Below are 25,105 nucleotides of genomic sequence, written 5' to 3'. Positions count from 1 at the left end.
ACATCTGTTCATAAAACCACATACATACTTTTGAAGGGAAGATTTTCTCTTAGTCGGAATCCTTCCCTGAGGCTTGACAGAATACCTGCAAAATGCAGCTCTGCTAGTATATTTTTAGGCTTTATTCTAGGCGAGAAAAGAAACTGTCTAGAACACTAAAAATCTGTTACTCAGAAATTGGCCTAAATTATGCATAATATTGCCTGGGCTGACTATAAATTACCATTTCATGTGGTGTGGTCATATCACGAAGCTAACTTCGACACCATTATGGACTTCACTGCCAGCATCTTGACACATCATCTTAGACTGGTCAGCAACAAAACAATACTGCGACGAACTCTGTGGAGCATACTTCTGCAGGTCACTGTGACTTTCGCACTACACCTGTAGAGGGTTAATTGGTGATAGTCGGGCTATGTCTGATGAATGTCGTGGTATGTTACAGGGCAGCGCTGTTTTGGTTAAGGTGTGAGCCATATGATCATGTGTATGAGATCACAAGAATGCATATTAGTGATAAAAGACATTTATGAGCCTGGAAGTGTCACCATTATTAACCAATATGTACGACCTGTTTGGAGTTTCCAGAAAACTGATCTAAGATTCGTAGTAATAAACTAAACTGAACTGAACTGCTTCAGATTTTATTGCGTTTTATAATGCATCAACATATTAAACGTACTTACGTCCGTCATCTGGCAACTTTGACCTCACTATGTTCAGTAATATTCCATTCGGCCAAGTCCAAAAATGCCCCAGATCGCGAACATTCTGTAAGAAAGTGGTAACACCTCCATTCGGCTTTCCCAAAAATGTAGGAATAAAAGAGACGGCAGAGGAGCTGTTTGGAATGATTGCTACAGATGCTGCAGAACTAGCTGGAGGGGTTCCTGAAAAACTTGCAGCTATCTGACAAGCTTTGTGCTCAGTTCAATCCCTTTGCACCAATTCTTCACACTATTCCTGTAACACTTAACTTCTGACAGGTAAGTATATTAATTTGTTCAGCTGACGTATCTATCAACTGGACTAACACCATTAGAAGTAATAGGTAAACCCTTTATAGGTGAATCACCTATTAAATGAGTACGTGGTCTGAACAACATACTACTGATGACCAACTGAATCAAACGACAGTTGCTAAGAACTTAATTAAGAGGGCCCAACAACTAGTAAGCAAACATAACGAGAAGGCTGTTGTTGTGGTCTTCAGTCCTAAGACTGGTTTGATGCAGCTCTCCATGATACTTTATCCCGTGCAACCTTCTTCATCTCCCTACTGCAACCTACATCTTTCTGAATCTGCTTGGCGTATTCATCTCTTGGTCTCCCTCTACGATTTTTACCCTCCACGCTGCCCTCCAATACTAAATTGGTGAGCCCTTAATGCCTAAGAACATGTCCTACCAACCGATCCCTTCTTCTAGTCAAGTTGTGCCACAAACTTCTCTTCTCCACAATCCTATTCAATACTTCCTCATTAGTTATGTGATCTACCCATATAATCTTCAGCATTCTTCTGTAGCACCACATTTCAAAAGCTTCTATTCTCTTCTTGTCCAAATTATTTATCGTCCATGTTTCACTTCCATACATGGCTACACTCCATACAAATACTTTCAGAAATGACTTCCTGACACTTAAATCTATACTCGATGTTAACAAATTTCTCTTCTTCAGAAACGCTTTCCTTGCCATTTCCAGTCTACATTTTGTATCCTCTCTATTTCGACCATCATCAGTTATTTTGCTCCCCAAATAACAAAACTCCTTTACTACTTTAAGTGTCTCATTTCCTAATCTAATTCCCTCAGCATCACCCGACTTAATTCGACTACATTCCATTATCCTCGTTTTCCTTTTGTTGGTGTTCATCTTGTACCCTCCTTTCAAGACACTATCCGTTCCGTTCAACTGCTCTTCCAAGTCCTTTGCTGTCTCTGACAGAATTACGATGTCATCGGCGAACCTCAAAGTTTTTAGTTCTACTCCGAATATTTCTTTTGTTTCCTTTACTGCTTGCTCAATACACAGATTGAATATCATCGGGAAGAGACTACAACATTGTCTCACTCCCTTCCCAACCACTGATTCCCTGTCATGTGCCTCGGCTCTTACAACTGCCATCTGGTTTCTGTACAAATTGTAAATAGCCTTTCGCTCCCTGTATTTTACCCCTGCCACCTTCAGAATTTGAAAGAGAGTATTCCAGTCAACATTGTCAAAAGCTTTCTCTAAGTCTACAAATGCTAGAAACGTAGGTTTGCCCTTCCTTAATCTAGCTTCTAAAATAAGTCGCAGGGTCAGTATTGCCTCACGTGTTCAAACATTTCTACGGAATCCAAACTGATCTTCCCCGAGGTCGGCTTCTACTAGTTTTTCCATTTGTCTGTAAAGAATTCGCGTTAGTATTTTGCAGCTGTGACTTATTAAACTGATAGTTCGGTAATTTTCACTTCTGTCAAAACCTGCTTTCTTTGGGCTTGGAATTATTATATTCTTCTTGAAGTCTGAGGGTATTTCGCCTGTTTCATACATCTTGCTCATCAGATGGTAGAGTTTTGTCAGGACGAGCTCTTCCAAGGCCGTCAATAGTTCTAATGGAATGTTGTATACTCTGGGGGGCCTTGTTTCGACTCAGGTCTTTCAGTGCTCTGTCAAACTCTTCAGGCAGTATTGTATCTCCCATTTCATCTTCATCTACATCCTCTTCCATTTCCATAATATTGTCCTCAAGTACATCGTCCTCGTATAGACCCTCTATATACTCCTTCCATCTTTCTGCTTTCCCTTCTTTGCTTAGAACTGGGTTTCCATCTGAGCTCTTGATATTCATGCATGTGGTTCTCTTTTCTCCAAAGGTCTCTTTAATTTTCCTGGAGGCAGTATCTATGTTACCCCTAGTGAGATAAGCCTCTACATCCTTACATTTGTCCTCTAGCCATCCCTGCTTATTTTGCACTTCCTGTCGCTCTCATTTTTGAGACGTCTGTATTCCTTTTTGCCTTATTCATGTATTGCATTTTTATATTTTCTCCTTTCATCAATTAAATTCAATATCTCTTCTGTTGCCCAAGGATTTCTATTAGCGCTCGTCTTTTTACCTGCTTGATCCTCTGCTGCCTTGACTACTTCATCCCTCAAAGCTACCCATTCTTCTTCTACTGTATTTCTTTCCCCCATTCCTGTCAATTGTTCCCTTATGCTCTCCCTGAAACTCTGTACAACCTCTGGTTTAGTCAGTTTATCAAGGTCCCATATCCTTAAATTCCCATATTTTTGCAGTTTCTTCAGTTTTAATCTACAGGTCATAACCAATAGATTGTGGTCAGAGTCCACGTCTGCCCCTGGAAATGTCTTACAATTTAAAACCTGATTCCGAAATCTATGTCTTACCACTATATAATCTATCTGAAACCTGTCAGTATCTCCAGGCTTCTATACAGCCTTCTTTTATGATTCTTGAACTAAGTGTTATCTATGATTATGTTGTGCTCTGTGCAAAATTCTTCCAGGTGGCTTCCTCTTTCATTCCTGAGCCCCAATCCATATTCACCTATTATGTTCCCTTCTCTCCCTTTTCCTACTACCGCATTCCAGTCACCCATGACAATTAAATTTTCGTCACCCTTCACTATCTGAATAATTTCTTTTATTTCATCATACATTACTTCAATTTCTTCATCATCTGCGGAGCTAGTTGACATATAAACTTGTACTACTGTAGTAGACGTGGGCTTCGTATCTATCTTGGCCACAATAATGCGTTCACTATGCTGTTTGTAGTAGCTTACCCGCTTTCCTATTTTCCTATTCATTATTAAACCTACTCCTGCATTACCCCTATTTGATTTTGTGTTTATAACCCTGTAGTCACCTGACCAGAAGTCATGTTCCTCCTGCCAGCGAACTTCACTAATTCCCATTATATGTAACTGTAACCTATCCATTTCCCTTTTTAAATTTTCTAACCTACCTACCCGATTAAGGGATCTGACATTCCACATTCTGATCCGTAGAGCGCCAGTTTTATTTCTCCTGATAACGACATCCTCTTGAGTAGTCCCTGCCCGGAGATCCGAATGGGGGACTATTTTACCTCCGTTATATTTTACCCAAGAGGACGCCATCATCATTTAACCATACAATAAAGCTGTATGCCCTCGGGAAAACTTACAGCTGTAGTTTCCCCTTGCTTTCAGCCATTCGCACTACCAGCACAGCAAGGCCGTTTTGGTTAGTGTCAATCATCCAGACTGTTGTCCTTGCAACTACTGAAAAGTCTGCTGCCCCTCTTCAGGAACCACATGTTTGTCTGGCTGCTCAACAGATACCCCTCCATTGTGGTTGCACCTACGGTACAGCTATCTGTGTCGCTGAGGCATGCAAGCCTCCCCACCAATGGCAAGGTCCATGGTTCATGGTGGGAGGAATGAGAATGGTATAGAACCTCAATATAAGTTAGGTGATCTAGTCTTAGTAAAACAACATCTTCAGAGCTCTGCCTTGAAGAGAGAAACGCATAAATTTTTTCAAAAGTGTGTGGCGCCTTACCGAGTACAATGGGTTATCCACCCAAAAATCTTATTCTTAGTGAATCATACAACTGGAGAAGAAAAAGGAAAATATAATGTTAACGATATAAAGTGGTGTATTCCCCACGAACGTTAACATTCTGTGTTAACAGGGGAGTGACGACCATCGATTCTTGAGTTGGGTGCAGTGTTACTTCCACAATTAGTTTTCTTACACTGAATTCCCTTCAAATCTTTGACAATTCTGTAATCTAATTATAACCTCATAAATACTAAAATGATAGGATAGCTTAAGTGACTGATTGTGACTGCACCGTTATGACTACTTCAAGGAGTCACAGTAAACAGTAGCATCTAAGCATGAGGTAAAACTAACAGAATAACATTCTAGAAGAAGATATAATATGAAGGTACTGTATGATACATAGATGAATAAAGCAAACAGGGTATCTTATGTGTGTATAAGATATAATGTGAAGTGACTAACTGGTAAAACAACTATTTGACTTTAGTGTATAATTTTCTATTTTTATAGAGTATTTTATACCTTTTGGTGAGATAGCATATGAATGGGGAGGGATTGTACCAATTTTGAAAGGGGGTTGTTAGTGTAGGTACACAACGTTAACGCTACACACACACACCACACCTTTCACACAACCCTCGCAGACAAGTGTGACTGATTCTTCACCATTTGCTATTCCATAGGAGTTGCTAAGATGTTTCTTCGGGGACTTCAAAGGTGAAGGTGAGAATGTCCATTCTTTAGGTGACGTTTAACATCATACACTCTCCGGCTCCTCACTTAAGTATCGGTGAAATGGGGATCCTGGGGAAGGGCGGTGGGAAGGGTTTCCTGTCTTTAGGGCTATCTTCTTTCTATTCTTCGATCTTAGCAACCATTTCTACTTCTCCTTTTCTTACTTATCTTCTGAGTACCGGTCCATCTTTCCCTCTTTCCATATGCATACACTTCTATTTCTGAAGTCCTTCTTAGTTTCTGTGGTTTCCTATAACCGTCAACCTATTTAAAATAAGTAGGCCGAAGAACCAGGCTGCATGAAAACATATCGACATACACACAAAATTAAACTTAGACACAAACATGAAAATTACGAATTAGAAAGCTAAAAGCGATGGCAGACCCGCCAAGAGATGTATAGGAATATAGATATATGTCCATCTGAATCGATGCTCATATTATATTGTTGATATGTGATGGTACTGCATCGTTAATTTTGTAGCTCTAACATATATTTACATGTGCCATTGGAGGAAAGTTAGTAAATACACATAGACATAGCACCTACTAGGTGTGTGCATGATCTCTATTTATATAGTAAAAGGGAGGATTGAAAGAGGACTCTAGGGTGTAAGATGATGCATTAGAAAATGGAATATGGGTGTAAAGTCGATTGGTAATCTGACCAGAGAATATTAAAGAATAGTATACATAAAGATGTATGCTAGGGCAATGAACCAGGAGGCCTAATCAGGAAGGAGGAGGAGGGCGCAGCAAGCATTTATTGGATCGTAAGGTGCAGATAGGCAGACCCAAGAGAGGCTGACCTATACTGTGCAGCAGGGGCACCAAGATGGGGATCGAGCTGTGTACCATAGATTAGGAATTAAAAAGGGGTGTGCCTACCCAAACGGAAGTAGAAAAGGTACTCCTAGGATCAACCCATGTGAGATATCGGTACTGTTTCAAAAGGGAAAAAGGGGCAGTATCGTGACAGAAGTCACAAGTTTACAGAGATTATTGTGGTAAGTTTGAATTGTCTATTCCACTAGCCTTGTCAGGTTTACAAATATCCAAGAAGGGAACACTTTTATTCTACCCAGAGTTTCTCCAGATTACAATAAGTTATAATTAAGTACATACTTAGAAAAAAGAGTAGTACAGGAAGTAAGAAAAAAGCAAAAGAATGTTCATGAATCATGTGCACCTGGAATTTACGATTGGAAGAGGAACAAATAACAGAGATAACTCCAAACTGGATTGAAAGGTTCACAGTATTGTAATTGTGGTAGCATCTTGTGTAATATTAATATATAGAATGCATATGTGTAAAATGTTGCGTGTTCGATCTAAAGGGAGGGATGTATAATGCTTCTAGAATTTCGGGGTAAATTCTAGAAACACTTGGCTGTCCACCATTTCGAACACCCGGTATTTTAACGACGAAGGTGGGAGAGTCTTTTTACTGCGCCACACGTATTTGTGTGCGCAGGTAGGACAGCTGTCACGAGAAGCCTGGAGCGGCGTCACACGAGCGGCCCTGACAAGTGGGGGCCGCGTACACCTTGGAAGCCGTATGTCCGGTCCGAGGAGTAATCAAGGGACACTCTTTGACAGTGAAATAGTAATGACTGTTTGGAACAAATGAAATATATTTTTATCTAGAGACTCTAGATACTCTGTTGTTTGACATACTAGAAGCAAGAGCTGTTTTAAAAGAGGTTATTAAAACCAAAAGTGTCTGTAGTGTTATATAATAAGTACTAATGTTTTCCGGACAGGGTTAATTTGCGAGAAATGGAAAAGAATGTGAAACTTGTGTATTTATTATATTGCGAAGAGGAAAATACAGACAAGATAATATGAAAGTATTCTGAGAGTAAGAGACCATTTCCAAAGTAGAGAAGTAGTTCAGTATAATTCCCCCAACCAGTACGAAATCTTCGGAGAAGAAGCATTGTGGAGATCGACGCATCCGTCTGTCTTGAGAAGAAGATCGGCTGCGCACAATACGTAAGTCAACGACGAGAGACGCGCGAGTCTTGCACACCAGTACCACACAGTCTGCGGTCGTCAGGAAAGCAGTAGAAACTCCGGTGGTAGTTCCTTCTGTACTTTAATTAGACCCTTTAAATACTGCTCTGCCGACAGCAAATTTGCACCTAACTGATCCCTTACAGCCTGCTACATAGCCTCCTATAGTTCTCTCACTTTCCCTTGTGCTTCACAAACACTAACATACACGAACTGCAACCACTTTGTCATTACTACTTCCCTATCTAAGACTTCCACTTCAGTTTGTAGTTCCCTGGTATTCTGATCAAGTGCCTCTTCTGCAGCTCGCCGCTTTACTTCTCAGGTGAGTTGTAGTAGTCGTATGTTATTCAATACGTCCTTCTCTAAACCTCACCTATCAGCAGCAGTACCTATTACTACCCTCCCCCTTTAGTTTTTTGCTGCCCCACAGCTGCTTACACTAAACGCACTAAATGTAAACATAACTAAAAACAATATTAATGTCCGTTTCCTAGGCCTTAATCCATATGGGTTCCTCATTACTGTTTCTTTCACAACTTCTTTTTTCCTCTTCTAATACCTTTCGCCTCACTCTCCCTTTCTGGTTCACATTCCTATCCCCGGAATTACTTCCGTACTCCCTTGAGAAGCTTTCAACCGCCCTACACGCACAATTATCGGTCTCCTCGACAATTTAATCTTGACATTTACTGGTAACGTAGTGTCTACCACTTGGTATGGCCCCTCATACTTCTCAAAAAACTTTTTTTATCTTTCCCTTAGGCGTACACAAAGTTGGCAGCATCGCCACTGATCAACCTTATACTGTGCCATTCTTACTGTATAGTACACTGCTTCTTCCTGTTTCTCCAGTGCTCATGTATTTGCATTCTGTACTGTATTCCAAATTTCCCTAATCGCTCTGGCAAATTTCTTAACAGGCTCTCTAGTCTTCCCATTCTTCACTTTCAATATGGTCGTAAAACGACATCACCATTTGACATATTGAAAGTGACGAAAGGGAGGACTAGAGAGTCTCATAAGGAATTTGCTATTTCATATAGCCGTAATCCTGGATTTGTATGCTGCTTTAAGTCGAAGGTGGAGATGATATAGTTCAAATAGACATCCTGGTTGGTTTGATGTGAGTCATTGCAGTAACTAAGCATGTCCCTGATCGTCCTGTGCACTCTTTCACTTCTTCCATTGGCTTGTCGATGGAGAGAGTTCATTCTTAACTTCTTCACATTCAGTAACGTACACAAGTTCTTGAATAGATCTGACATGGAATTCGTTCCCTGGTCTATCGTTATTGTTTCAGGCAATACAAAATCAGTATCCAATTATTCAAAAGAGCTTGTGCCACTGTTTCTGCCTGTTAGTTTGGCATTGTGACAATTTCTAAGTATCATGAAAAATGATTTATGATTGTGAGTATGTACTTATTCCCTGCAGGTGTTTTTTTTTTTTTTTGAATGGACCTAAACATCAATCCACAGAAAAACCTTATGCTTCAGGTAAACCTGCAATGGTACTCTCATTGGACACAAATCCGCTCTCTGTGTGCACTGTATGCAGTTCCACGCATACTGGTTTATGTCTGTCTGCCTGTTCCTCTATCAATACCTTTTCACTACTCTTCTGTTGGTAGATCTGCAACCTCCATGACCCACTAATATGTGATTTTGAGCTTGTTGTAGCACGCTATTCCTTAGCTTCACCTGTGGCCCCAACTTGGTTTCTTTATATACCGACCCATCCTCCATACAAAACTATGACTGCTTAAAATACTGCTTAATGCTTCATCTACTTTTTGTGCAGCTTGTCATTCTTATGCTTATTACCCCCAACATGTAATACTGCTACTTTTCTACTTAACCTGCCCATATTTCTGTGGTTCTTCCCAGATTTATGCATAACTTCAAAATCAATTTCACTTAGTCTTACTGCCCAACGTGACAACCTATTGGAAGTATTCCTTAATTCCAACTCCTCCTCCTCCTCCTCCTCCTTAATTCCAACAACCATTTTAATGCCACATAATCTGTTACAACTCTAACCTTTTTACGGTACAGATAACGTTTGAAATGTGTTGTTCCTTAAATAAATCTTAACATGTCTTTCTATGTTGTGGAATAATTTCTTTCCAGAGAATTTAGTTGCCCTGATACATAGGCTACTAGCTAGTTACAGTATATGACGTAGCTTCATTCAGTAATTCAAAACTACCCTCCAAAGTTGTGCATACAATTAATGACTCAACAATTAGAAATTTCAGGGAAGATCTTCAGCAGTTAGACAGGGATGAGGTGTACAAGGAACCTGATGCTAATTTAAAATATAACTTTCATGATACACTTGTAAGATAATTTGCAAACTGTTTCCCCAAGAAAATAGTTAAATCTAATTATAAGAAACCTTGCAAAAAACCTTGGCTTACTAAAGGAATAAGAATATCTCATAACCACAAAAGGGAACTGTATCTAACAACAAGAAACAGTAATGAAACAGAAACAGCCAAAATTATAAAAACTACTGTGCTACATTAGGAAAGGCTATTACAAAGTCCAGAAGTATGTGCATCATATCTGAGATTAATACCTCTGATAGCAAAATCAAAAGAATTTGGAATATTATTGCAAGAGAGACAGGGCAACCAAGGGTACAAGATTATGGCATTACCATCAAAGCGAATGGAAACTTGACAAACAACAAACCGGAATTCAAAAACCTTTTGAATAATCATTTTTTAAATGTTGTAGAGAAAATAGGATCTAAATGTTTATTAGAAGAAGCAAGATGGTTAAAGGAAGAGGCCTTACCCACACAATTTGATACAACTGAAATTCTACCCACCTCTCCTTCTGAAATTAATAAGATAATAAACTCTCTCAAGAATAAAAGCTCACATGGAATTGATGGCATTTCCAGAAGGATAATAAAAGCTTGTTCCCAAGAGGTAAGTGGGATTCTCAGCCACATATGTAATAGCTCTCTGAAGCGGGGTATTTTCCCAGATAGGCTGAAGTATGCCATTGTTAAACCACTGCATAAAAAAGGGGATACGTCTGATGTCAACAACTACCGCCCATTCTCCCTTGTGGCTGCCTTATCCAAAATTCTTGAAAAAGTTATTTATTGTACAGTAGCTTCACACCTTTGTAAAAATAAAGTTTTAACAAAATGTCAGTTTGGTTTCCAGAAAGGTTTTTTGACGGAAAATGCTGTATATACTTTCACTAATGAAATATTAAATGCTGAACTCACCCGTTGGGATTTTTTGTGATCTCTCAAAGGCTTTTGATTATGTATATCATGGAATACTCCTAGATGAGCTCAAGTACTGTGGTATGAATGGGACAGCGCTCAAATGGTTTAAATCATACCTAACTGGAAGAGTGCAGAAAGTTGAAATAAGCAGTTCACATAATATGCAAAAAACTTGCGATATCCCAAACTGGGGAACAATCAAGAATGATGTGACACAAGGTTCAGTCTTGGGTCCTCTGCTGTTCTTAATATATATTAACGACTTGCCATTCTATATTCACGACGATGCAAAGCTGGTACTTTTTGCTGATGATACAAGTATAGCTGTCACCACCAACAGACAAGAATTAACTGATGAAATTGTAAACAATGATTTTCAGAAAATCAGTAAGTGGTTCTCTGCAAATGGGCTCTCATTAAAATTTGACAAAACACGGTGTATACAGTTCCACCCAGTAAATGTAAAGACACCATTAATAAATATAGACTTCGATCAGAAATCGGTAGCTAAGGTAGAATATTCAAAATTTCTAGGTGTATGCATTGATGAGCGGTTGAATTGGAAAAAACACACTGAAGCTCTGCTGAGACGTTTGAGCTCAGCCACTTATGCTATTAGGACCACTGCAAATTTTGGCAACATGCATCTCAGTAAATTAGCTTACCACGCCTATTTTCATTCTCTGCTTTCGTATGGCATCATATTCTGGGGTAACTCATCAGTGAGTAAAAGCGTGTTCATTGCACAAAAGCGTGTAATCAGAATAAGTTCTGGAGCTCATCCAAGATCATCCTGCAGACGCTTATTTAAAGAGTTAGGGATCCTCACAGTAGCCTCATAATATATACATTACTTACGAAATTTGTTATTAACAATCTGAACGAATTCAAAAGTAATAGCAGTGTACATGGCTACAAAACTAGAAGAAAGGATCATCTTCACTACTCAAGGTTAAATCTAACTTTGGCTCAGAAGGTGATAAATTATGCTGCCACAAAAGTCTTTGGTCACTTACCTAATAGCATCAAACTCTGACAGATAGCCATATAGCATTTAAAAGGAAATTAAAAGAATTTCTTAATGGTAACTCCTTCTACTCACTAGATGAATTTTTGGATATACTAAGTCAGTAATTTTCCCACCCCCCTACCCAAAAAAAATTAAGTGTCATGTAATATTTTGTGTAATTTAATATCTTGGATAGACGCCTTTTATTAACCTGATACGTTTCACATCATTACGAAGTGTCGTATTCATGATCTATGGAACAAGTTCTAATCTAATCAAATGTCTAAACGACTTCTACCTCTTTTGCAATACACAGTCTAGTGTATGGTTTCATGCATCACATGATAAAAGAAATTCTCTATTAAAATCCGGAAATACCAATATCGGACTCGATGTTAAAGCTTCTTTTAACTCATCCAAAGCACACTGGCACTCTTCTGATCAGAAAAATTTAGTACCCGTTTTTAACAACTGAACTGTGTCAATGGTATGGTAGTATCCACAAACCCTTTTCTGAACCACCGGTAATAGTTTGCTAGTGCCAAGAACGATTACAGCTCCTTTACAGATTCTGGTACAGGAAATTCACATATGCCATAAAATCATTTTTACTTATGATGTGACGTAAGTATGCTATCTGTTCTATCACAAAGTTGCGCTTTGCTGTACTCAGTGTTAAGTATGCTAAATTTAACCTTAGGAAAACTTCCTTTAATTGCTGCATATGCTGTCCCATATGACTCCCATAGACGATTGTGTCATCAAGATACACTAACAACTGCCATGGTTTCAAACCTCTGAGTACTCAGTCCAACAACCTCTGAAATGTTGCAGGTGCATTTTTTAATCCGTATGGTACTCTTCTGAATTGGTACTGTCCACACTATGCTGAATAAGCTCATTTATGTCGATCCAGGCGTGAAGCTTCTATCTGGTGAAAATCGCTCTTCAAATACATTGTTGAAAAAATTTGCATTACGCTAAGTGATCCAAGGTTCTGTAATAATAGGTAACACGTAGACGTCTATTATAGTGTTCGCATTTAGGTGTCTGTAATCAAAGGAGAACCTGTGTTTCTGCGACCCATTGAATGATTTTTTTGACATGACGACTGTTCCTGACCCCTATGGACTATTACTTTCTTCAATTATTCCATCTTTCAGCTGTTGATGGATAAATTCCTCCAAAACTGGCTGCAAGTACCTTGGTATTCTGAATGATTTGCGCTAGAAAGGTGATTTATTTCCAGTTGGTATGCAGTGGTGTGTAATATGCTTCACTTTTTCCATTATGCAGTTTCAATGACACCCCTCATATCCCATTCTTCTTGCTCCATACTAGCGATTAGCAACCTCTTTGTTAATCCTATGTCCTCTGCGCTAAAATTATCTGTAGAAACAGATACTTCTCTTCATGCCTTATTTTTTGAATGTATACAATACCTCTTTTAACTAAGCAGCACACCTGACCTAATACTTCATTTTTCTAAGGGTTCCACCACTCACAAAAGTCCTACTGGCAAGCTAGATTCAGTACTCACCCAAAGCGGTTTCGCAATACCCTTAGGTAAACAATCGTCTGAATCAAGCTTTAGTTTGGTCGTTTGTGGTTTAGTCGGTTTGTCTTTGATGACAGAATTCCGTCGCGATATCGCTACGCTGAGTATGGCTTCTCCTAACTAAAAATGTTTCGGTCAAGTTCCACTCTATGTAGCTGGCACAATACTGATATAAGAAATCAAATTCCAGGATCCTGTCATAGCCCTTACTCACGTGTAGCACAATCTCTACACATTGTTTAACTGTACTGTATCCAGGCAGAAGTCTGTGTCCACCGATTCTAATACTGTCACTTCTTGTCCCCCCTTTCCATTCAGTCTGTACTGTGTTGCTTACATTTCACCACATCACTACTGGCGACCAACACATGCGTCCCTGTGTCCATCAATTTCCCGCGACCTGTCTTTCCTACTATTACCCCTCTGCATACGATTTCGTAGCATCCAATCTTACTGGGATGGATCGTAGGTGGGCCTGGGGCTATTCCTGCCTGATCCTCTACTTCTACAACTATTACTTTCTCTTACTTTATTCACATCATCTGGACGCTGGTGACATTGCCTCCTTACATGCCCCATTTGCCCACACCTGAAACATTTTATATTAGCTGCCAACACTGTCTGTTTCCTGAACATTCCAATCAACAAGTCGCTCTCTTCACATTCCATAGCTAGCTGAACTGCTGTGTGCAAATCCGTCTGACCCCAGCCCACACATGTCTTGATATTTCTGCATGCAACTTTCTTAAAAAAAGCATCGAGCACTCTGTGCTTAGTTTCTTGGAAAATAATTTCACTTTCTATCCCTATTCATAGGTACATCCATTAATTTTCCTTAGCCCATATCCAAATTGTTCCACGGTTTCGATATTCTCCTTAGTTATCAGCCCTAATTGTTCCCTATAGTATCTGGCACTATTTCGTTCCGTATGTCTTTGAATTGACCCTTCTTTAAATGCTTCGAATGTTGAGGCTCTCTTAAGTGCTTCTGTATACCCTACATAAGTTTATGCTTCCCCTGTTAGTCTCAGTTTTGCAACACTCAATAATTCCTTATCAGACCAAACTTCCATCTGAGCCAGATTTCGAAAGTCTCCCACAAAGGCCTGCACATCCTTGGTGCCTTGCGGAAAAAAAGCAGCAATTAAACCCTACTTGCAATAATATCTACTTTACAAAATGCATGACCATCAAACTTCTTCTCCGTGACCAAAATAAAATAATTTTTTTTGAATCACTGTACCAAAGATTGCAGGTTCATACTCTGATCTGAGAAAGTGACATCAGTGTTCTGACATCAGTGTTTAAAGACCCTTACATTGTCTCCCGTGCAAGTTGAAATGAGACATCAGTACGACAGTAGATTTTTTTCAATTAATTTCTTTCTTCTGGCCCTCGGCCGTAGTACATCAGGAGCAGCTTGGTGGAGGCCTCCAGTTGCCTCTCGTGTAAAAAAATTGACGTCCATTACTTCTGAATACGCGGAGAGCGAGGCCTAGCAGGGCGTCACTCGAATGCTGCTGTCAGTCACATCTCTGGCAGCGACCCGAGCGCCTCCCTTGTGACTCATGGCAGGCTGCCCTGGCTCGTGGTAGAACAGCGGGCCGCATACTGCACTCTGGGATGTCGCTATGGGTGTCACAGGGTCGTGGTTTAGGCTGATACTGAGACGAGAATCATTTAGTACGTGAATGGGAATGGCAGAGAAATTGAACGCTTAAGGCACGTGCTCTAGACTCTTCCTTAGTTGCAAGTGAGGAAAGGCTTCTACATCTACATCCATATCTACGTGGATACTGTGCGAATCACATTTAAGTGCCTAGCCCAGGGTTCATCGAACCACCTTCACAATTTTCTATTATTCCAATCTCTTATAGCGCGTGGAAAGAATGAACATCTATTTCTTTCCATACGAGCTCTGGTTTCCCTTATTTTATCTTGGTGATCGTTTCTACCTCTGTAGGTCGGTGTCAAAAAAATATTTTCGCATTCAGAGGAGGAAGTTGGTGATTGGAATTTCGTGAGAAGATTCCGTCGCAACGAAAAACGCCTTTCTTTAATGGTGTCCAGGCCAAATTCTGTATCATTTCAGTGACACTCTCTCCCATATTTCGCGATAATACAAAACGTGCTGCCCTTCTTTGAACTCTTTCGATGTAATCTGTCAGTCCTATCTGGTAAGCATCCCACACGGCGCGGTTATTTTCTGAAAGAGGACGGACAAGCGTAGTGTAAGCAGTCTCCTTAGTAGATCTGTTACATTTTCTAAGTGTCCTACCAATAAAGCGCAGCCTTTGGTTCGCCTTCCCCACAACATTTTCTATGTATTCCTTTAGATTTAACTGATTTATCGTGTAACTGAAGTTTAACGAATTCCTTTTAGCACTAATGTGGATGACTTCACACGTTCCGTTATTTAGGGCTAACTGCCAATTTTCGCACCATTCAGATATCGTATCTTCCAGAATGCTACTGCATATCGATGTTAATGATATGGGTATGTAATTTAGTGGCTTACTCTTACTACATTTCTTAAATATTGCTGTGACCTGTGGAACTTTACAGTCTTTGGGTACGAATCTTCCGTCGAGCAAATGGTTGTATATGACTGTTAAGTATGGAGCTAATGCATCAGAATACTCTGAAAGGAACCTAATTGGTATACAGTCTGGACTTGCTTTTATTAAGTGATTTAAGTTGCTTCACAACTGCGAGGATATTTACTTCTACATCACTCGTTTTGGCAGCTGTTCTTGATTCGAATTCTGTAATATGTACTTCCTCTCCTTATGAGAACGCATTTCGGAAGGCTGTTTTTGCTGCACTGTCTTCGATAGTATCTCCATTGCTATCATGCAGAGAAGGCATTGATTGTTTCTTTCCGCCAACATACTTCACGTACGACCAGAAACTCTTTGGATTTTCTGGCAGGTTTCGAGACAATGTTTCGTTGTGGAAACCGTTATGAATATCTCGCATTGAAGTCCGCGCTAACTTCCGAGCTTCTGTAAAAGATCGCCAATAATGGGGATTTTGTGTCTGTTTAAATTTGGCATGTTTGTTTCGTTGTTTCTGCAATAGTGTTATGACACGATTTGTATACCAAGGAGGATCTGCTCCGTCGTTTGTTAATTTATTTGGTATATATCTCGTAATTGCTGCCCTTGGGGGTAACCACATTCAGTCTTGCTATGACAACCCTGTGTTTGCTGATCCCTGTATCCGTTTTTATCCTCGTTATTAACTCAGCATTATTTGTTGCTAAGAGGTCAAGTATATTTTCACAACCGATGGTTGCTATACCGCGCCCAGATGGCTCTGCTTCACAACGCCACTTGGCCGAGTTTTGCTTTGCAATGCATAATGCTCTCGTCCACCTGCGTCTGTCTCTGTTGCATCTCTGACGTATTTATTTTACCGAATACAGTCGATACGCTACAGGAAGCACATAGTCCACTGTGTGGGAATCATACAGTAACTGAATGTCAAGCTATTAATTAAAAAAAACACCATTAATTTCACACTTGTTTATTTCATAAACACACACACACACACATCGTTGTAGTAAAGCCACCGTTTCTGTCATGTAACCAACCTAGAAGTACTAACGAAAATTTTCCAGCAGACGATAGCAGCTGACGTAACGGTTCCATAAATGAGTTCAGAGCGACTGGCAGTTCTGTCTTAATGGTCCTGTTTAATTTTAAAGCATGAGTCAATACATGGTTAGACCAACATAGTTGCTCACTGGAGTCCAGATTGCAACATAAATGACGAGGATACAGTTTCATGAGGGTAAGTCAAAAATTATTCGGACTTTTAATGAGCCATTCCATTTACTTGAAAAATAGAATTTGATTTACACATTATTTTTCAATATAGTTTTCTTTCTGCAAAATGCGCTTGGTCCAGCCGTCCACAATCTTGTGTATGTCTGCCGAAAAGGTTTGTGATGGTTGAGAAGCCACTGGTTTGCGGTTGGTTGTGAAGCCACTGATGCGACACTTCTGGCACCCGTGTGTCCCAGGAAAATCGGTGACCTCGCAAAGCGTCCATCAGCGGCCCAAACGAATAAAAGTCTGATGGAGAATGATCCTGATTGTTAGGTGGATGTTCCAGCGGCTCGAAACACAGTTTCTGGATTGTGTCAAGGGTGAAGCGAGTCATGTGAGGATGGGCGTTAGGCCTACTACGTAACGGTAAAACGTACCATGACAAAAGACCTCATCCTTTATTGCAAATTGCTGGATTAAGTTTCTTAGTCAACAATGCACAACAATAGACTGTGTTGATGGTTTTCCCCTTCTCCATGTAATATTCCTTTTGCATCGAAAAACAAGGTTTGCATAACCTTTCTTGCTGATGTTGCAGACTAGAATTTTTTCTTCACTGGTGATTCTGGGTGCTTCCACTCCACACTCTGGTGTTTTGATTCTGGCTCATACTGATGAGCCCACGTTTCATCACACATCACTATTATTTCCAAAAATGGCTCGCCTTCTCTGTTGTAATGGTCGAGTACTTACTGGCTGACCTCAAGACGCCTAAGTTTGTGTTCTTCAGTGAGTTGTCATGGCGTCCATGACAAACAAATTTTATGGAAGCCAAGTTCATAACGGATGATGGTATCAGCAGAACCTTGACTGATGTTCAGTGTAGGCGCTATGCTGTCGATAGTAATCCGCCCATTCGTCAAAACTGTCAACTGAGCTTGCTCCATTTTGTCGACCGCTGTGGACGTTGACAGGCGCCCTGCTTCCTGTTTGTGAGTCAGTTTTGTCCAGCCACATTTGAATTCTCGACCCACTTGAAAGAACTTGACCTTGGCAGTGTAATGTCCCTGTACTGTGCTAATAGTCTACCATGAATTTTAGCCCCTTTCACTCCTTATGACCAATTAACCGTGTCACTGGTCCTTGTTCTTCGTTTGCGCATGTTGCTAATGGAGGGGATATTTTTAACGCTGCCACTGCCAGCTCACTTCGGTTGCGATAAAGATCAAGTGAATTGCATGCCACCATAGTAATACCAACGGTAAGTATGATTTCACAGACTACCGCGAAAGTGTTATTTTTAGGAAGATTTGGATAATTTTGACATACCGTTGTACATTGTGTCCTTTGCAGAACTGCAGTTCGATTCATTTGGAATTACTTGATTGAACTAAGTTTACTGGAAGATGATACAAGTGCCACTCGAAGATAAAAATGTAAAAGTAGAAAAGTAATTTCTGATGCATGTTACTCATTTACGTTTTGTGTATAACTGTTGTTCCTGTTATTAAAATTCTCCCTTTATTTATGTTAATGAGGTAGTTGTCAATTTAACAAGGTTAAATTAATGATTTCATTAATTAATTGTGTTTCATTTGTAAGGGGTGAGATAATTCTGTGCACTACATAGGCTACTTACGTAGGCCACTCATCTATTATTTGTATAAATTTCTGCAAGGTGGAGCAGTAAAGTTGTACATCTGTGTAGTTTTATGTCTTTGGTTACAGTTCATGGCTCATGAGAGAGGTATCTGATGTAGTCATTTCATGTTAAAATATGTGCACGGGGTACATGAGTATCCGACTGCAGCGGTTCTTGAAGTTAAGCTTCTTTTTGTAGCGTACGATCACCTGATTTTAACATATATTGTTATAATTCAAGTTGTTGAACATCCATTGTCTTTTTCCGTTACTACCAGTAACCGTTTTCTCTTCAGGCAAAATTAAAGTTTCGTCTAAAATAATAACTTCTGGGGAACAAATATGTATGATTTGTGGAAGAGGCACCAAGGTAGAAGGCTTTCAGCATTGTGATATTAACAATGAAACATTATATCCTTAGGAAAAACTCATCAAACCTCAGTACGAAATCCTGTCACCTGTGTTCGTGGGACTATACGAGTTTCTGCAATGTAAAGCCTGCCATGTGCCTTGAGGGTAGAATAGAACTAATGTTTGTCACGAGGTCCACTGAGACATAATTACTTTCAAAAAATTCTGTGTCAAAGGCAGTTGGGTGTTATCACTACAGTCTGTGATTATAGCAGTAACATAGGTTACATTGGGACACTTCATAAGGTGGAGCTCCCCATCTCAAGAACATCAAGGTTGTGTCTTCTGCTCCATAATAGAGACAAAACACGAAAGCGACTGTTGCAGATGGCCTAAACCAGGTATGGTCAAACCGCAGCTCTCACAGTTGATATGATGGTGGCACACCGCTCACTGTTCATTCTAGTAAACTTTATTACCTACCTTTCACTCTTGCCTGGAAAGGAGTGGCTCAGCCCTTGTACAACTTTTGAGTCACGCCAATATAGCTGGTACTGCGGCAGAGGAATCCACATTCGATATAATAACTTATTTTACTGAAAATTATTTCTGAAGTGGCACACTTCCACAACAGAGCAGTTCCAGTAACAAGAGCTGCACGTGGGCCTGTGGGGAACAGCGTTGTTCAGTTGTCAGTGGGTTGGGTATTATAGAGTACATGCTTTGCGTCAGTGAAATTCTTCACTTTGTGTCATTAGCCCACTAGACATGTATTATAATAACAAAAGCATAAAAAATAATTAAAATGAATCTTTGTGAAACAAATGGCATCGACTTTTCTTAACTTGCTGCGATCCTTACCATAGTCACAGTGAGGAGTTTGTGGCCTGTGCTACTAGCTAATCTGAAAACCCTTGGCGTAAGACATCTTCCCTTTAGCAGAATCAAATTACAAAAGATGAACTCACAAGTATGTGCAGGAAGGTATGGGAGGCGTTCTCCCTATCCATTCTTCTTAGTTATTGAATAAATACTGACCTATGCTGTAACTTTTCTAGGTCTCAGTGCTGCCCTTGAGCTTTGATACACCCACAACAGAACTCATGTAGCGGCATATTTCCATCGCTACAACAATTGGGCACAGAAGATGAAACTTTATGAGAAACGAAAAGATAAAAATTAACTTTAAGGAATCACTGTTTCGACGACTGGCATCTAGAGTTGCTCATCATTCACTCTTTCGAAAAGACATATGAGACATAGCTGAAGGGATCCTGTAAGTAACTTCTATTTAAAGTGTAACTGAGTTTGGTCAGACTCAGTTCATTTCACTTTGCAATAACAGAAATATAAAAACGTATGAGCGTTACAAAATGGTTTGCTCGCCTTTACAATATCTGGGTTAGGTGATGTGATATTCTAAAGTGAGCTGCTGAAAAGGTACAATATCTCAGACACTTGGATGATCATAATGAGGTTCGTAATAGAGAGGCAAATGAATACACTATGTCAGCACCAATGAATAAGAATATTAAGCAGTTTCTATTTTAAGAGTGGGAATTAACATTAATCAAAACTAATAAGGGACCCACACAACAGACGTAAAATGCTCAGAATACTTTGCACTGTCCAGAAGGTACAGTACTTTTAAAAATTGGCCGAATTTTAAGATTTTTTTAGCCGGTGTTTAGTCCATGATACGTTAAGATGAAAGTAGAAAATCTCACTGAGCGTTCACAGAAACTGAGAAACAAGTATATACGAGGATACGAAAATTTTCCAGCAGACGATAACAGCTGACGTAACGGTTCCATAAATGAGTTCAGAGCGACTGGCAGTTCTGTCTTAATGGTCCTGTTTAATTTTAAAGCATGAGTCAATACATGGTTAGACCAACATAGTAGCTCACTGGAGTCCAGATTGCAACATAAATGACGAGGATACAGTTTCATGAGGGTAAGTCAAAAATTATTCGGACTTTTAATGAGCCATTCCATTTACTTGAAAAATAGAATTTGATTTACACATTATTTTTCAATATAGTCTTCTTTCTGCAAAATGCGCTTGGTCCAGCCGTCCACAATCTTGTGTATGTCTGCCGAAAAGGTTTGTGATGGTTGAGAAGCCACTGGTTTGCGGTTGGTTGTGAAGCCACTGATGCGACACTTCTGGCACCCGTGTGTCCCAGGAAAATCGGTGACCTCGCAAAGCGTCCATCAGCGGCCCAAACGAATAAAAGTCTGATGGAGAATGATCTTGATTGTTAGGTGGATGTTCCAGCGGCTCGAAACACAGTTTCTGGATTGTGTCAAGGGTGAGGCGAGTCATGTGAGGATGGGCGTTAGGCCTACTACGTAACGGTAAAACGTACCATGACAAAAGACCTCATCCTTTATTGCAAATTGCTGGATTAAGTTTCTTAGTCAACAATGCACAACAATAGACTGTGTTGATGGTTTTCCCCTTCTCCATGTAATATTCCTTTTGCATCGAAAAACAGGGTTTGCATAACCTTTCTTGCTGATGTTGCAGACTAGAATTTTTTCTTCACTGGTGATTCTGGGTGCTTCCACTCCACACTCTGGTGTTCTGATTCTGGCTCATACTGATGAGCCCACGTTTCATCACACATCACTATTATTTCCAAAAATGGCTCGCCTTCTCTGTTGTAATGGTCGAGTACTTATTGGCTGACCTCAAGATGCCTAAGTTTGTGTTCTTCAGTGAGTTGTCATGGCGTCCATGACAAACAAATTTTATGGAAGCCAAGTTCATAACGGATGATGGTATCAGCAGAACCTTGACTGATGTTCAGTGTAGGCGCTATGCTGTCGATAGTAATCCGCCCATTCGTCAAAACTGTCAACTGAGCTTGCTCCATTTTGTCGACCGCTATGGACGTTGACAGGCGCCCTGCTTCCTGTTTGTGAGTCTGTTTTGTCCAGCCACATTTGAATTCTCGACCCACTTGAAAGAACTTGACCTTGGCAGTGTAATGTCCCTGTACTGTGCTAATAGTCTACCATGAATTTTAGCCCCTTTCACTCCTTATGACCAATTAACCGTGTCACTGGTCCTTGTTCTTCGTTTGCACATGTTGCTAATGGAGGGGATATTTTTACGCTGCCACTGCCAGCTCACTTCGGTTGCGATAAAGATCAAGTGAATTGCATGCCACCATAGTAATACCAACGGTAAGTTTGATTTCACAGACTACCGCGAAAGTGTTATTTTTAGGAAGATTTGGATAATTTTGACATACCGTCGTACATTGTGTCCTTTGCAGAACTGCAGTTCGATTCATTTGGAATTACTTGATTGAACTAAGTTTACTGGAAGATGATACAAGTGTCACTCGAAGATAAAAATGTAAAAGTAGAAAAGTAATTTCTGATGCATGTTACTCATTTACGTTTTGTGTATAACTGTTGTTCCTGTTATTAAAATTCTCCCTTTATTTATGTTAATGAGGTAGTTGTCAATTTAACAAGGTTAAATTAATGATTTCATTAATTAATTGTGTTTCATTTGTAAGGGGTGAGATAATTCTGTGCACTACATAGGCTACTTACGTAGGCCACTCATCTATTATTTGTATAAATTTCTGCAAGGTGGAGCAGTAAAGTTGTACATCTGTGTAGTTTTATGTCTTTGGTTACAGTTCATGGCTCATGAGAGAGGTATCTGATGTAGTCATTTCATGTTAAAATATGTGCGCGGGGTACATGAGTATCCGACTGCAGTGGTTCTTGAAGTTAAGCTTCTTTTTGTAGCGTACGATCACCTGATTTTAACATATATTGTTATAATTCAAGTTGTTGAACATCCATTGTCTTTTTCCGTTACTACCAGTAACCGTTTTCTCTTCAGGCAAAATTAAAGTTTCGTCTAAAATAATAACTTCTGGGGAACAAATATGTATGATTTGTGGAAGAGGCACCAAGGTAGAAGGCTTTCAGCATTGTGATATTAACAATGAAACATTATATCCTTAGGAAAAACTCATCAAACCTCAGTACGAAATCCTGTCACCTGTGTTCGTGGGACTATACGAGTTTCTGCAATGTAAAGCCTGCCATGTGCCTTGAGGGTAGAATAGAACTAATGTTTGTCACGAGGTCCACTGAGACATAATTACTTTCAAAAAATTCTGTGTCAAAGGCAGTTGGGTGTTATCACTACAGTCTGTGATTATAGCAGTAACATAGGTTACATTGGGACACTTCATAAGGTGGAGCTCCCCATCTCAAGAACATCAAGGTTGTGTCTTCTGCTCCATAATAGAGACAAAACACGAAAGCGACTGTTGCAGATGGCCTAAACCAGGTATGGTCAAACCGCAGCTCTCACAGTTGATATGATGGTGGCACACCGCTCACTGTTCATTCTAGTAAACTTTATTACCTACCTTTCACTCTTGCCTGGAAAGGAGTGGCTCAGCCCTTGTACAACTTTTGAGTCACGCCAATATAGCTGGTACTGCGGCAGAGGAATCCACATTCGATATAATAACTTATTTTACTGAAAATTATTTCTGAAGTGGCACACTTCCACAACAGAGCAGTTCCAGTAACAAGAGCTGCACGTGGGCCTGTGGGGAACAGCGTTGTTCAGTTGTCAGTGGGTTGGGTATTATAGAGTACATGCTTTGCGTCAGTGAAATTCTTCACTTTGTGTCATTAGCCCACTAGACATGTATTATAATAACAAAAGCATAAAAAATAATTAAAATGAATCTTTGTGAAACAAATGGCATCGACTTTTCTTAACTTGCTGCGATCCTTACCATAGTCACAGTGAGGAGTTTGTGGCCTGTGCTACTAGCTAATCTGAAAACCCTTGGCGTAAGACATCTTCCCTTTAGCAGAATCAAATTACAAAAGATGAACTCACAAGTATGTGCAGGAAGGTATGGGAGGCGTTCTCCCTATCCATTCTTCTTAGTTATTGAATAAATACTGACCTATGCTGTAACTTTTCTAGGTCTCAGTGCTGCCCTTGAGCTTTGATACACCCACAACAGAACTCATGTAGCGGCATATTTTCATCGCTACAACAATTGGGCACAGAAGATGAAACTTTATGAGAAACGAAAAGATAAAAATTAACTTTAAGGAATCACTGTTTCGACGACTGGCATCTAGAGTTGCTCATCATTCACTCTTTCGAAAAGACATATGAGACATAGCTGAAGGGATCCTGTAAGTAACTTCTATTTAAAGTGTAACTGAGTTTGGTCAGACTCAGTTCATTTCACTTTGCAATAACAGAAATATAAAAACGTATGAGCGTTACAAAATGGTTTGCTCGCCTTTACAATATCTGGGTTAGGTGATGTGATATTCTAAAGTGAGCTGCTGAAAAGGTACAATATCTCAGACACTTGGATGATCATAATGAGGTTCGTAATAGAGAGGCAAATGAATACACTATGTCAGCACCAATGAATAAGAATATTAAGCAGTTTCTATTTTAAGAGTGGGAATTAACATTAATCAAAACTAATAAGGGACCCACACAACAGACGTAAAATGCTCAGAATACTTTGCACTGTCCAGAAGGTACAGTACTTTTAAAAATTGGCCGAATTTTAAGATTTTTTTAGCCGGTGTTTAGTCCATGATACGTTAAGATGAAAGTAGAAAATCTCACTGAGCGTTCACAGAAACTGAGAAACAAGTATATACGAGGATGTCTCGCCAAACATCTTGACATTAATAGCTGCCACTACATAACCATTATATAATTAGATCCCTGGAAATGAAAAACGAGAATTATTTCAGTCCAATGGTAGCACAAAGAAAAGTTGCACCTCATTGTGAAAATGTTATCAAACCCTGTTGCGGTAAAACCTAATACTCAAATGAAACTAGACCAAGCACAGTTGAACAGAGCATTTAAGTAAAAGGAAAACATCATTATAAATGTAAACAAGTATGAAAAACATTCAAACATCTTTATCAAACATCGTAACCATTATATATCACATAGTCACATTTAGGTAGATAAGTAACAAATAATGTAATCCAATAAAGCATACAACAAATAGATGACCACAGTAGTAGTCATAGAATAAACCATTATCATTCGTTTATCATGTATTACAAAAAAATGAAAAAAAAAGGAAACTAACGTATTACCTTATTCTGTATTCAAAGCTCACCTTACAGAATTGCTTAGGCGTTTCATGTTTTCTTTCATATTTAC

This window comes from Schistocerca piceifrons, chromosome 11 (assembly GCF_021461385.2).
Source record: "Schistocerca piceifrons isolate TAMUIC-IGC-003096 chromosome 11, iqSchPice1.1, whole genome shotgun sequence".
Classification (NCBI taxonomy): Eukaryota; Metazoa; Arthropoda; class Insecta; order Orthoptera; family Acrididae; genus Schistocerca; species Schistocerca piceifrons.
The sequence above is the reverse complement of the archived record's forward strand: the minus strand, read 5'-3'. Positions refer to the sequence as shown.